This window comes from Molossus molossus, unplaced genomic scaffold, assembly GCF_014108415.1.
Source record: "Molossus molossus isolate mMolMol1 unplaced genomic scaffold, mMolMol1.p scaffold_m16_p_3, whole genome shotgun sequence".
Classification (NCBI taxonomy): Eukaryota; Metazoa; Chordata; class Mammalia; order Chiroptera; family Molossidae; genus Molossus; species Molossus molossus.
Window position 1 is genome coordinate 61,857,315 of NW_023425366.1, and position 14,588 is coordinate 61,871,902.

A 14,588-nucleotide genomic window follows, 5' to 3' on the forward strand; every position below is an offset into this window, starting at 1 on the left:
AATAACCATCAACTGCTCTGAGGCACTGAAGAAGTAAAATAGAAAGAAAAGCCACAGGCACCAATAGGGTTGAAGTGAGCACAGAGAACACCCAGCTCTCCCCACCCACACGCCCAGAGCAATCCCAGCTGATGGGAGTGGTTTGCGATTCCTCCCTGTGTGCAGTTCTGATTTCTGCTCGTAGACTGTACCTAGCTGTCTAGCTTCTCTCCTCTTTCCTCCCCGTCATCACTGCCTTCCCAGCGTGGTTGCTAATGTGATGATCTTCGATCAGTAATCTAGTGCTTGGTTCCAGACCTCTCTTCCTTGTGTTACACTTAGCTACACAATCACTGCTGCTGCCAAGCTCTTAACTTAGAAACTTCCACAACTAGTGGGGTAATCTGTCTTGATGACTTTACTTACTGACTGACTCAATGTATGTACTAGTCAAGACAACTATAAATGGTCTGTTGGCTTTCCTACCAAACCCTCACCACCCCACCCCTGCAAATAACACAAAAATTAAAGAAATGAGGTGTGAGAGAGAATTATAATTTCAGGAGTTGGGAATATGTATATGTGTGTGTGGGGGGGCATATATTTCTATGGACAATTTATCCAAAGAGTCTATCCTCATTATTCGTTCATGTATTCATTAGGTGCAACCTTCCCTGCCTGCTAAAATGTATTTTCACTCCCCAAATCAATACTTAACCCCCCAAATCAATACTTGTAGCATATTCAGTGACTTGCAATCATGTGTGGATGATTAGAACTTTGAGTCTCCTGATGGGCTGAGGTCTGATAAGGCGATGTTGTTTCAGTTCATATTGTAAACAACTGTTCCTTTTGTGGTCTATTTAGTGCCACCCACTGTTTTCAAATTTGTGTGCATTTTGTTGGTGATTTTGCTGCTAAGTGTAGTGCTGAAGTGCTGTCTAGTTTTCCTAAGTGCGGGAAGGTAGTGATGTGCCTTATAGAGAGAAGCTTCATTTAGGCATGAGGTATGATGCTACTTCTAATTAAATGATAATAAAAGAGCATATGACAATATCTGTGAAATGCCACCAAAAGAAAAAACGCCATTGATTAAAAAGTATAGCTTTGAATACATCTATCTAGAAATTACATTAAAACTAGTATTTCTCAGCAATTTGAAGGAAACTTTAAAATAAGGACATAAACGTGGTCTGAATACAGGGAGAGAAATGTGATTTTCTTAAGTAGGAAAACTCACTTCTATGGAAATGTCAGGTTTCTTTAATTAATGTATAAATTCAATACAATCCCACTCTTATTTTCAGCTAGATGTTTTGATAAATACACTTATAATTTGCATAGAAAACATGGCCACATATATCTCTTAGATAAATAAGAAAAAAGTAATAATGAGGAGGAACTTTTCCAACCAATATGAAGATAAACTATAAGGTCATTGGAATAAAAGTCATGCAGTAGCACAAGAACAGACAAATGGACCAATGAATCAAAAGGATATTCAGAGATAAATAAATGTATTTCTGGGAACTTAATATGGAATTATCCCCAAAATGGGAAGGATGCTTTGCTCTTAAATGATGTGGGAATAGCAGTTCATTTTGTGGAGCAAATAAAACTCATTCACAACACTATGTACAAAGTTAGGCTCTAAATGGATTAAAACCTATCAAGTTAGTGGGGAGAAATGTAAGAAAATACAATTATGAATAAGACAGGCAAAAAGAAACATTTTAAACAAAGTTTTAAAAGTTAATCATATGCCAAATAATTAATGAATGGGCAAAAATAAAAGACATATGATAGACTGAGGGAAGATATTTGCAATGTTTAAAAATAGTAAGTATTGAAATCGACAAAAAGAAACTCCAATGGAAAAATAAAAGCAAAGTAAATAATAAGTAGTTTACAGAATACGAAATTAAAAATAAAACAACACTAACAAACATAGGAAGATTTTCAAATTCATTAGTAACTAGAAAGTAAAAATTAAAACAACAATATGATTTCAACAAGCTATCTCCTTAAATTGGCAAAAATCAGAAACCTGGAAAACACCAAAAGTTGTTGAGGATGTGAGGTTATGGAGACCGTCATGAAGGTGAAGGCAGACTTTGATAGTCATTCTGAAGAGTAACCTGACATTACTTAATCAGATTTGCTATATTTACACCCCTTGGTCCAGTACCCCAATTCTTTACACAGTGTGAGGAAGCTTATAAATTATCATATTATTTATCAGGGTGTCGGAAACAGTCAGCATGTCCATCACTGAGAGAACAGACACTTTAATTTAGATAAACACATCCCAAAGTCCTATGAAGCAGTTAGGTGTAACAGACTAAATATCCACCTACTGACATAGATCTTTTAAAAAATAGTACTAAGAAAAGAAAAAAAATACATAATACTATACCCATATATTTAAAATGCATGCAGACGAAACAATAATACACACTTGCATGGAGCAATGATGATGAGGTGCTATGAACTGGATGATATAATTCACTTGATCCCATGCATAGTTGAGTAATTAAAAAATTATATTAGATGCCCAGCTGGTGTGGCTCAGTGGTTGAGCATCGACCCATGCACTAAGAGGTCACCAGTTTGAATCCCAGTGAGAGCACATGCCCAGGTTGTGGGCCCGATCCCCAGTGGGGGGCATGCAGGAGGCCGCCAATTGATGTTGTTTCTCATCGATGTTTCTATCTCTCTCTCCCTCTGCCTTCCTCTCTCTCTCTCTCTCTCTCTCTCTCTCTCTCTCTCTCTCTCTCTCTCTCTCTCTCTCTTTTTGTATGCTGCTTTGTCCTATACATATACACCTATGATAAAATTTAATTTATAAACTAGGCACAGTAAGAGATTAACAACAATGACTAATAATAAAATAGAACAATTTTAGCAATATACTATACTAGAAACTGTGAATGTGGTCTATCTCAAAATATCTTATCATATGGTACTCACTCTTTTTGTGATGGTGTCAGCTGACACAATGCCCACATGATGAGATGAAGTGAGGTGAATGACCTAGTGCTGTGACTGCGAGTTAGGCTGCTATTGACCTGACGATTCATCAGAAGGAAGATAAAATCTAGCACTCATTTCTTCTCCTTCTTCACAATTTCACAGATAGATGATTCATTCTTACCCTAGATCTTAGCAATCTCAGCATACGGTTTTTCTTTCTTTCCTTATGAAGTCCAAAATTTTCACTTTTTCACATAAAGAAGCACTTTGGCATATCCGAATTGTCAGGGTCAGACTCCTGCGCTTTGGGGCCATTACTGAGTAAAATAAGTGACGAACACAAGCACTTTGATTCTGCAACAGTAGATCCGATAACTCACACAGCTGCTAAGTGACCAAGGGAGACGCTGAGGGCGATTCTCATCTGGGCCGGGGGCACGAGTTCACGTCACTACTCAGTACAGTGAGCAATTTAAAACTTATGAGTTGCTTACTTCTGGAATTTTCCACTTTATGTTTTCAGACTCTAGAGGACCACAGGTAAATGAAACCTCAGAAAGCAAAACTGTAGCTATGGGGGAACTACTGTGCTTCTCTTCAATTAATTTATGAGTTCTCACATAGAACAGAGATAAGAACTTGCATATTGCTTGGGAGTAGGGGTGGTAAAAGCAGCAGGTGGACCCAATGGACAAGTCGATGTAGGACAAGAACAAAAGGGAAATTTTTAAAGGTGAGAAAAGTACAAAATGGGCATCACTACAGCATTTTCCAGGAGGTAGACTCTTTTCTTCTAAGGGAATTCAAAGGATTGGCCTGTATTGCCCCTTCTATCTTTTACATTTTATAAATCTAAAGACTTCAAAATACTGGAGGCAAAGAAAAGTTAAGTTTTAAGCAGTTTGTTTTCTTTTCTTCAAATTTGGAACAAGCAATGACCCCAATGGCCAAACATGTTATTGATTTTTTTTTTTAATGAAATAATTTGAGAATCTTTTTTCTCTCTGGACTATTTTTAATGCTCATATGTCATCCTTATTCATCAGTGCACATTAAAGTTAGTAAGAAGACACATAGATGGTTGCAGGTATTTACTCAGACATCAATCTATTTTCATACCTATGATTAAAAACTCTCCACGGCCATGATCATGTACCACAGGCATCTGTTTTTCTCCATTGGGTTGGGAAGAACAACCCCAGGATATGAAATAATCGGAGGTGGAAACTCCCCATGGCATCAAATGATTCTGAATCCTGCAATAACACTGACCATCAGCCTGGTAGCACGAGGTCCCTCAGAAATCACACCGTTTGGCATCACCAGCATTCGAGATATTCTGATGGCATATTTCCGCTCAGTGTCTGGAAGACAGACTTAATTCATCCCTTTTCCTTCTTTCTAAGTCTTACTCCTATTTTTCTTTTTCTTCTTTCAATCAAATTCAAACTGGACCTTGAAGTAGCTAAGGCACTCTTGGAAGCAATTATAATAGGGACAAAATTTTTTATCTTGATTTTCTAAATAAAATGAGTAATGGTGAACTTCATGTCTCAATCCTGTTTGCTCTATAAAAGGCATGTGAATTCATTCTTATTTAGTACTAATGTGATTATATAGTGAAAATATAACTCAAAACCAGAAACATTCTTCTTTCTTCATTTACTGGTCATTCAAAAACATTGAATTATGCTTAATTCTTATTCACTCCAGGTATTACATTCGTATATAGAGTCACTTCCCATTTTACTAAACTTAATGGAAGGATCAGAAACCTATCTGTTAAGGATTATGAGAAGAAGAAAATAATGATATCACTAAAATGATATTCATAATATTAGATGTGTAAGCTGCAATGCATTGGTGAACTCAGAGCTGTTCTGGTGGTAACCAGCAGAAAATTTTGTTGATGGCCAGGGTTCAAATAGACCTCAGGACAAATCCAGCCTACCACCTGTTTTAATAAATAAGTATTATTGGAACATAGCTGTACCAAAATTTACCCGTTGTCTGTGCTTGTTTTCATGCTATAAAGTTGTTGAGTAGTTGTACTTCAGATCATAGTGTCTGTCAAGCTTAAAACATTTAATATCTGGCCTTTACAGAAACACTTTTTTTTTTTTACTTCTGTCCTAGATCCCCTGAAGTTCTGAGAAGCAGACTTTGAGACCCTTAGTTAATCTTCAAATAATAAGCCTGAATACATGTAAACAAAAGGTGCCACAAAACTGGATGGAGAAGAAAGATACCAAACCAGGGTAGGGAATTTATTGACAGATAAAGTACTAGTGGAGATTTTATTAATTAATTCCTTAGACATACACGTATCAAGGGTCTGTTCTGTGTTAGTCACCTTGCCAGGACCTGGGGACACAAATGAGACCAAAGAATATTTAATTTCTGTCGTCCGAGAACCTAGTATATGATTCACATATTAAATTAACCCAAATACATATAAAACTACAAACTTAAGGCAGTGTTATTACTTACCACAGGGTGCATGAGAAACAAAAGTAACAAGTTTAAGGTGGGCATCTGCTTTATTTTTCCTGAATGTATTTCTCCCTCTGTAATCCCCTTTCTTTGGGGAACTATGTCTCCTCAATCTAAACTTGGATTTCTGGAAAGGCTTGCAAGACTTTCCTTCTCTTACTTAAGGGGTTGGAAACATGACCTCAAGTAGGTTAGCTGGGGTAGTTTATGTTCCCAGTTATAGTGAGTGATACAGAAATCATTGTGTGACTGAAACTTAACCAATCACAAGCCTTCCTCAATATTTATTTATAGTGGGGAAGAAAAGTTCTCCTTCATCTTCCCTCTTTGGTCATGATATAGTAAAGACCTCAGCCCAAAGCTTCCAAGGATCTTAATTCATGTGAGCTTGAAGAGGAACATGGACAGACAGAAATAGGTGCACATGTAGAGACAGAGACAGAAACAGAGACAGAGACAGAGACAGAGACAGAAAGACACCGCAAAAGCTCCTGGCATTTGAGATCCTGGATTCAACTGTCCCTGGAGCCAAAGATAAACCAGAAATGATCAGGGGAAAAAAAAAAAGTTTTCTAGTAATCTCCCAGGATAATCTGCTCCAGACACTCACAAAAAGGAAATAGTTGTTGTTTTGAAATTAAGCTTACCTAGAAGTCAGAAAAAGACAAAGAGCTATTGAGGGTGTTTGCCAAGTGTAATTGGGAACAAGGCCTCTGTGTGTGTGTGTGTGTGTGTGTGTGTGTGTAGGGTGATACATGTGTAGGAAAAGAATTATTGAAGTGAAATATAATAAAAATTCCAGTGGTATTTAAGTGAATCGAACCTGCCTTTAGACATGGCACTGTCGAAATCACCTTGAAATTAAAGACCACACACATACACAAAGAACCAGGGGTGTTTCTACTACTGCGTATATACCCTTGGTTTCTGGAACCCCTCACTGTTCTTTTTTCCTTATACTTTTTAAATACTTTTTCAGTTTCCATTGTGAACTAATTCTCTTGTATGCAGATACTTAATTTTGGAGTTCCTCAGAGTGGGTCCTAAGTCCCCATTCAGTAAACTTGTCCCCATCTACAATATTAAGTCCCTCAATACACTGAGGACTCTAAAATTAATACCTTTATTTCAGAGCACTCTTCTGAATTTCAGGCACATATATCCATCACCCTATCAATATTTTCTCTTGTGGGCCTTAAATGAACATTAAACTCATCAGATAAACAAGGACTCACAGATGCCTCCTCTAAAATTCCAGTTCCCCTGTCCCAGTAAATGACACCAACATGGTTCCAGCCAGAAACCCAGAAGTCATTATTTTTACTACGCTAGCCTTCATTCCTAACATTGAATCTATTGTAAATCCTGTGAATTTGAAGTAGTGCTTCTTAAAGTGTAGTCTCCTGGCCAGCAGCATAAACATCATCTGGAAACTTGTTAGAGATGTACGTTCTCAGGGCTCAATCTAGATCTAAATTTAAAACTGACTTTAAGGCCCAGAAATCATAATGCATGCTGAAGTTTGAGAACTGGTTTAACTCTTTGAACAACTCTGGAATCTGTTAACTTCTCAATCTCCACCACTGAGGCAAGATAAGAAGAAGCTAGAAAACTTCCTCGGCAAGTGGAATGGGGAAAGTGAGACAGACGACTGACCTGGCCCTGCAGTTTACAGCCAGATACAGAAGGTCACCAGGGTGAAAGACTGGGGTGAGGGTGAGGGGCTAGCAATAGGCAAAACTGATGCCAGACTTTACCCCCAGGTTGGCCTTTCCTCCCACGGCATACCACTGGTCATGCAGTTCAGACCCTCCCCTGACCTTTCCTCCCTAGAGATAACATCTTGGCCTCAGTTGTATTTCAGCTCCAGGACCAGAAAAGCAGCAAAATCAGGCAAGCAAAGCCAGGACCAGCTGCAACAACTACAGACTCCCTGGCACTGACCAAACAGTGGAGAACAGGATCCTAAAGGGCACACCTTGAAATGCTGATGAATAGTCTATTGAGATCTTCCCTGACACCTCTCCTAAAACTGCCACCTTTGGGAAGAAGATAAAACCCCTCAGGACACCGAAGCCAGTGCATACCCGCCTTAGGGCATGCCCACTTGAATCTTTTTCTCTCTTTTATTTTTTAATCTTCACCTGAGGATATTTTTACCATTGACCAGGGGCCAGGGATCAAACTGCAACCAAGGTATGTGCCCTTGACCAGAATTGAACCCACAACTCTTGGGTCCATAGGCCGACACTCTAATTGCTGAGCCAAACCAGCCAGGGCCACTTGAATCTCCTCATTGAGTGAATTTTCCTTCTCCTAAATTCTGAAGGTCCCACGATACTTGCAACAGGAAAGCAATGGGCAGTGGCAGCTCGTTCCAGGCTCACCCTGGAACTTGTCTCCAAGGACCCTCTTCTCTGACTTTCCCGGGAGCCCACAGCAGCCCTGCCTGGACTCTCTTGCTGCTGCTTCTATCCTAAGCCCCTCCTTGTTTCACTGTCCCCAGCTTTAATAAACGTGCTCTCAAAATCACCCGAACTTATGGTGTGAACTCTTTTCTGCATGAAGTCAAGAGCCCACACACTACCACTGGCCAATGAGGCGGACCTGCTCCAGCCCAGTCCCCTTTCAGCTAACAATACCAAACACCTAGTCAAAATGCTACCAGCCCTCTCCAGGACTCCAGTAGTCGTGAAACCGATCTTTCCAGATGTAAACAGTGCCTCCGATGCATTCTATTTGTCACAGAAAAAATAGTCTCAGTTATTTTAATTTTAATTACCTGACCCATCCTCTGTTACCTGGCATCTGTGGGGATCATTCAGAAATACTGTCCCGTACTCTTTACAACCTAAAGCTCCACAATGTTTGGAATCTCCTCCAAACACTGGCCCACGTTTTTCAGGCGGATTGATTCCCTGGCTTGTGGGCAAAGGAATTCAGAGTCCTGCTTCAACTGCTATGGTTAGTTTAGCAGGAAGCACACACAAAGTCATTCATTCATTCATTCATTCATTCATTCATTCAACAAATATCAATTTAGCACCCACTACATGGCACAGATGATGCTCAGTCCTGGGAGTCCCAGGTAATCATACAGAGAAGGGGCTGGCCTACACCAAGTTTCTAGTCCAATTGGAGGGTAAGTAATACATGGATAAGTATTTGGAAAGAAACAAACCATCTGCAGTATAAAGAATAATGGGGGTACATCTTTATATAGAGTGTTAACATAAAAATAAAAGGCCAAAGTGAGAGGCAGCAAGAGTGTATTTGACATAGAATAAAAAAAAATAGAAGAATAACTATTTGGGAAGTACTGATTCAGGCAGACTCGCTGATAGTGTTCTTGTTAGGAGGCCAAGGCAAATGGGTATTCGGGAAGAAAAGAAAGGGAACAGGTACATGAATAGAATGAAGGAATTTCTGTGATGGTTAATAAACTAAGGAAGTAATTTGTATAGGTGTAGATAAGCTACTATGGTGATGCTAATTCTAAAGAATGCCTTTAATTCTCCATCCAAACAACTCTGGAATAAAATGCTGCTTTAGGCCCACTCCAAAGGTTACTTTGCACAGTTGGGACAGTCCGAAGGTTTAAGGAAGACACACAGGGCAGTTCCTCTGGGAAGGCTGCTCCAACTCCATTTGAAAGTGGTTGCCTTTACAATATTTTCCACAAGTGCAGTGAGGAAAGGCCTCAGGAAGAAAGGAATGTGAAAGTTCAGGAAGCAGAGAGAAAAGAAAACAGGTGCAAATACCCTGAAGCAGGTAAAACCTGATGGTAATGAATCACTAAAAGGCCAGTCGGCCCAGGGGGAAGCAAAGCGGAGAAGGAGAGGAAGTGAGGCTGCGGAAGCTGGAGAGCACGAAGGGCAGGATCCTGGCGCCTCCGAAGTCAGTGTGAGCACTTTGGATTTCATTCTAAAGGCCACAACAGCTAAATCACGTTAGACGTTCTTCAAGAGGACAGGCCTGAAGAAGACAAGGGTGGTTAAGGATGACCATATTGAACACAAAACAATTTTGTTTTATTGGGTTAGTAAATCAGTTCAGGCAATATTAAGTATTGAGGAGGCATTTGGGGCTAACTTGGAAAAGTCACCATAATTTCTAATTTTGTTTCCATAGTAAAGCACATTTCAAAATCTAAACAATTAAGTAAAACAAACAAACAAAGCAAAACAGCAATAACAACTTTAGAAATTCAGTCCATAAAGTTGGGGACTATCTCAGCTGTTCTAAGCATATTTAAAGTTAAATTACTTGATGTCAATACGTTTACCTCTGAAGTTAAAAGTTAAACATTTCTTACTGTATTTTAAACCCATGATGTTCGAGCATCCAAAGAATCTATTACTGATGGTTTTCAATCCCACTTTTGGCTTGAACATCTCAACCACACATTATTTTTATTTATATTTTATTTTAAGCTTTATTTTGCTATTCCCTTATTCTCTTTCATTTATATAAATACAAATATGCTCAGTAGGCAGTTGGCTTTATTTGTCAGGCTTCCCCGCGCCCTCCCCTCCCCAGTCTTCTATAAATAAATAAATAAATAAATAAATACTTATATGATGGAAAAATACATGTATAAATTCATTAAATTCAATATTTTTCTCCTACAAAATGTTCTTTTCTGCCTACTTTTTGGCTCCATTCTTTGCTAGAACAGTGAGGTGTAAATGATACGCACACGTCCTAATGGTATAATGAACAGGTCTCTAGGTTTTTCTGCAGCTCAAGGTCTCCTATTTCACTCATAGTGAAGGGCTGAAAAAGTCGGATCCGAGGGTTCATTGCCGGCTCGCACATGGCCAGAGCTCCAGCTTCCAGTCACTGCAGCTCACTGGCAAAGCCATAGCACTGTCTTCGACAAAGACACGTAATAGCCGCTTTCCAACGTACAGCTATTTCAGCTGTAGCATTCTTTCCAACTCAGGAAATGTTTTCCAATGCAAGAGAATAAAAGGAGAGATTTTAAACAGTTCTGAAAAAAGAAACCTTGCTCTTCAACTTTGTCCTGCTCCTGATGTCAAAGCAGATTGCCCAGCTAATTAGGGCCCTGCATTCTCAGTTCAGAGACGGGAATTTTCCTGAAGCCTTTGCCTTGACCTTGTTTACAAACAGCACAATCTATGAAGATATTCCAATTATCATCTAGAATAATTCCCAGTTTAATTATTTTTTCCTATTCAAATAAGTGGGTGGCGGGGGAGCGGGGAGGAGAGGGGTCAACATTTGCAATACTTTCAACAATAAAGAAAAATTTTTAAGTTTTTTTAAAAATAAGAAGAAATAAAAACAAAAATAAAATTTTATGTAATCAGCAATCCACTGATAAGATTGGGGTTCTGTAGGTCATGTACAAGGGTCTTAAGCCCAGATCCTGTGTAAATTTAGGCAAGTTACTTAGCCTCTCCAACCTGCATTACCAGAAAAAACACAGCATTATCTATTTAAATGTGAATTTTAAACAAACAATGAATATGTTTAGTATAAGTATATCTCATGCCATATTTGGCCATCCTAAATCTGGCAACCCTACTGTGGGCCTTCGATTTCTGACTTGTACAATAAGCATAAAATAATGGAGAGTTGTATAATTAAATTAATTCAGTTGAAGCCGTTGTTATGGTGCCTGACACATGATAAGTCCTCACTAGCTTTTGCATTGCTGTTGTTATCTTTTCTCCAGGAAATAAATGAAAGCAACACAAGAATGTCTGGATAGAGTTCCCTACACACTGGGCAAAAAGGGATTCAGATATTGTTGGAGACATACTAGTTCTATCAACACACATGTGCAAACACGCGCCAGGGTCCTATCTAGCCCTGCAAGCCCATGGGCTCTAGTTGTTTTCAGACCCAATTTACAGAGGAAGAAACTGAGACTCTGAGAAGTAACTTGCTATAAGTTTCATGGGTAGTAGTTGGTAAAGCTGGGATTTGTTTTGTGAGATTCTTACACACAGGCTCTTTTCTCTATTCTCATCATTGTCCCAAAATAAAAAATAAAAAATTTGGTATTACTAAAAAATGACTCAAAAAATCTTTGAACCTAAAGAAAAAAAATACAAATTTCTATGTAGTACATTAATATGATAAAGAGAACTAAAAGTGATTATGTAACACTGTGAAAAGGTAGACAGCACCGTCGCCGTAATTTGTGACTTATCTCACAACCATCCCACAGAGATGGCATTTCTGGTGACCCTCTTTTCACAAATAAGGCAATGCCATTTTTAGCTAGTTATCTTCACTGTCAGCATGCAGTTCTAGGCGTTAAACCAGGATGAAAATCCAGGTCCTCCATAACAAAATACCACAAACTGACAGTCTTAAACAACAACATCTATTTTCTCACAGTTCTAGAGGCTGGAAGACCAAGATCAAGGTACTGGGTTGGTTTGGTTTCTTCGGAGGCCTCTCTGCCTGGATTGCAGATGGTTGCCATTTAACTGTGCCTTGACGAGCTTCTTCTTGGTGTGTATGCATTCCTGGAGTCTCCTCCTCTTCTTATATGGACACCAGTTACATTTGATTAGGACCCCCCCTTCTAACCTCATTCAAACTTTATTATTTCTTTAAAGAACTTATCTCTCAATATAGTCACATTTGTTAGAGCTTCAACATATGAATTTGGGGGGAACGCAATTTAGTCCATTGACACCAGGCTTTCTCATCTGTGGCCCTATCTGTATTGGTAGTCATACTGCTTTTCCAAGAGTACTTGAAATACAATCCTGTTGTTATTTTTTACAGTGAAAGAAATATGTAAAATGGGATCATGGGAACATTATAAAGATTAAGAACAACTCTTGGAAAAAATATAAGAATTTTCAAACTTCAATAACACACAGTGATACTTGGGATTTGGTTCACTGTAATATCAGAACAAGATCTTGGACTAAGAAAATAATAGATCTGAGAGGAAAGTCTGATCACAGCTGATGGAGTAACTGACCTCGAGCGTGAAGTATCAGGAACTTAAAATACAATCATACATGGATAAGAAAGAGACAATGACGAGGCATGCATTATCTTACCTTAATACTTCCAAATCTGAAACTTTCTAAAGTATAGAAAATGTAGGCAGCACTCTATAGGTTGACCCAACTTCCTCTTATACAGATAAAAGCCAGTTTAGATAGTTGTTTCTTTTGCTGTGCAGAAGTCTTTAGTTTGATGTAGACCCATGTGTTCATTTTTTTCTTTGTTTCTCTTGTCTTAGGTGTTATATCAGTGAACATTCTGCTGCATATGATGTCTGAGATTTTGTTGCCTACATTTTCTTCTAAAATTTTTATGAATTCACGAGTTACATTTAAGTCTTTTATCCATTTTGAGTTCTTTTTTTTTTTTTATCCTCACCCGAGGACATTTTTCCATTTTTTGTACAGATAGAGTGGGAGGGAGAGAGAGGAAGAGAGAGAGAGGGAAACATCGATGTGAAAGGCACACATCGAGTGGCTGCCACCCGCACAACCAACCAGGGCCGGGGACAAACTGCAACCAAGGTACATTCCCTTAGCGGGAACCGAACCCGGATCTCTCCGGACCGCAGGCTGATGCTCTAATCACTGAGCCAAACCGGCCAGGGCGAGTTTATTCTTGTGTATGGTGTAAGTTGTGTTCTAGCTTCATTTTTTGCAAGTAGCTGTCCAATTTTCCCAACACCACTTATTGAAGAGACTGTCTTGACTCCACTGTATGCTCTTGCCACCTTTGTCAAATATTAATTGAGCATATTGTCTTGGGTCCATTTCTGGGTTCTCTATTCTGTTCCATTGATCTATCTGCCTGTTCTTGTGCCAGTACCAGGCTGTTTTGATTACAATGGCTTTGTATATGACATGAATTCTGGTAATGTGATCTCTCCATTTTGTTCTTCTTTTTCAAGATTGCTGTGGCTATTTGGGGTCTTTTTTGGTTATATATAAACTTTTGGAGTGTTTCTTCTAGTTCTGTGAAGTATGTCGTTGGTGTTTTGATGAGGATTGCATTGAATCTATAGATTTCTTTTGGTAGTATGGACATTTTAATGATGTTAATTCTTCCAATCCACGAACAAGGTATATGCTTCCACTTTTTTATATCTTTTTCTATTTATTTTCTCAATGACCTGTAGATTTCTGTGAAGAGGTCCTTTACTTCTTTGATCAAGTTTATCCCTAGGTATCTTAATTTTATTGCTGCAATGGTAAATGCAATTGTCTTTTTAGTTTCTCTTTCTGTGAGTTCATCTTTGGTGTATAAGAATGCCGTCGATTTCTTGACGTTAATTTTGTATCCTGCTACTTTGCCAAATTCATTTATTAAGTCTAGTAAATTTTTGATGGAGTCTTTAGGGTTTTCTATGTACGATATCATGTCATCCGCAAATAATGACAGTTTCACCTCTTCCTTTCAAATTTGGATCCCCTTTATTTTTTCTTCATGTCTAATTGCTGTGGCTAAGACTTCCAGTACTGTGTTAAATAAGAGTGGCAAAAGTGGGCATCCCTGTCTTGTTCCCGTTCTTAAGGGGAATGCTTTTAGTTTTTGCCCATTGAGTATGCTGTTGGCTGTAGGTTTTTCGTATATCCCACTATATGGGAGACCATAATCGCCAATGATGCATCAGAAAGGGGTTAATTTCCAAAATATATAGAGTGCTCATACAACTCAACAAAAGGAAGACAAAGAACCCAATTAAAAAATGGGCAGAGGAACTAAATAGACACCTCTCCAAACAGGACATACAAATGGCCAAGAGACATATGAAGAAATGTTCAACATCACTAATCATCAGAGAGATGCAAATTAAAACAACAATGAGGTATCACCTCACACCTGTCAGAATGGCCGCCATCAACAAATCATCAAACAACAAGTGTTGGCGAGTGGGTGGAGAAAAGGGGACTCTAGTACACTGCTGGTGGGAATGCAGGCTGGTGCAGCCACTGTGAAAAACATTATGGTATTACCTCAAAAAATTAAAAATTGAACTGCCATTTGACCCAGTGATCCCACTTCTAGGAATATACCCTAAGAAACCTGAAACACCAATCAGAAAGAATATACCTACCCCTGTGTTCATAGCAGCACTATTTACAGTGGTAAGATCTGGAAACAACCCAAATGTCCATCAGTAGATG

The 14,588-nt window shown here is 38.8% G+C and overlaps 1 long non-coding RNA gene across 1 annotated transcript in view; it reads right to left on the minus strand.

Annotated features, from left to right (window-relative positions):
- LOC118642714 overlaps positions 1–14,588 on the minus strand; it is a 35,369-nt gene that overhangs the window by 6,559 nt on the left and 14,222 nt on the right. The window lies entirely within an intron of this gene.